This window comes from Octopus bimaculoides, chromosome 1 (genome assembly GCF_001194135.2).
Source record: "Octopus bimaculoides isolate UCB-OBI-ISO-001 chromosome 1, ASM119413v2, whole genome shotgun sequence".
Taxonomy (NCBI): domain Eukaryota; kingdom Metazoa; phylum Mollusca; class Cephalopoda; order Octopoda; family Octopodidae; genus Octopus; species Octopus bimaculoides.
This window is the reverse complement of record NC_068981.1, coordinates 13,473,699-13,474,807: the sequence shown is the minus strand read 5'-3', so window position 1 is coordinate 13,474,807 and position 1,109 is coordinate 13,473,699.

Genomic DNA, 1,109 nt, shown 5'->3' with positions numbered 1-1,109 from the left:
TATATATATATATATATATATATATGTATATATATATATATAATGAAATTTCAAAATGCAACTCACAAACGCATGTTTGATGGTATTGCGCGCATATGAGTTTTATGTGCTTGAGAATGTAAATATTTATGGTGATGAGCATATTCCTATGTATTTCTAATCTAACCGCTTTAAAATTAATTAGGCTATCGACTTGAAATAGGTGCTATGACATGTTGAAATGCTATATTACTACTTTATGCGTGTGTATTATGGCAATAATTTACAAATATACGTGCATGCATACACACGCCCGCACTCAAATATACACACACGATTTTGAAGCGCAGAATCGAATGAATATTTATTCCACGTATATGACTCGAATGAAGAATTGCTTTTGAGGAAATCCATTAATAATTTCAAATTATATGCTATGGCAAAATACAAGACCATATACATTCAAATTTGAGAACATAATCCTGGAGAATACAGAAATATGCTTCGATTATTTTTTTAAAATATTTTTTATTGTCAGTATTCCTTTCGTATATATGTACTGTATCGGAGAAATGTCGATTTAAATTTAGAACTGCACATTGAAAATGAAAGCATGAGTAGAATTATATACGCAGTTTCGATTTCATAAATCAGGAAACTATATTGCCAAAAATACATGAATATTAAAACTTTTCATGTATTCTACTCCTTCGAAACGAATGTAATTGGTAACCCAACAACAGGTAATACACTCTGAAGAATTTGAATATTTGAGATTAGCAAATGAAATTTGAAATAGCAAATGTCACATTTGGAATTTAATTTTTGTATTGTGAATATGAAATAATTCTAAAGAAGCAAAGGCATTTGAGATTCATAAAAGAGATGTAACTTCCTGAAAATGCTTAGTCACCACTGCTTTTATAAGGGAAATATTGTAAATTTATGGCAAGCTATATTGACATATTCCTATACGGAAGAAATTAAGTCATATAAACTCGCACGTGAGCCTATTTACAAATCTCCACACAACGTCCACACATATATACGCAAACAAAATAGAAACATTCATAAATTTTTCACACACACACACACGTGTATATGCGTGTGCATATATATATATATATATA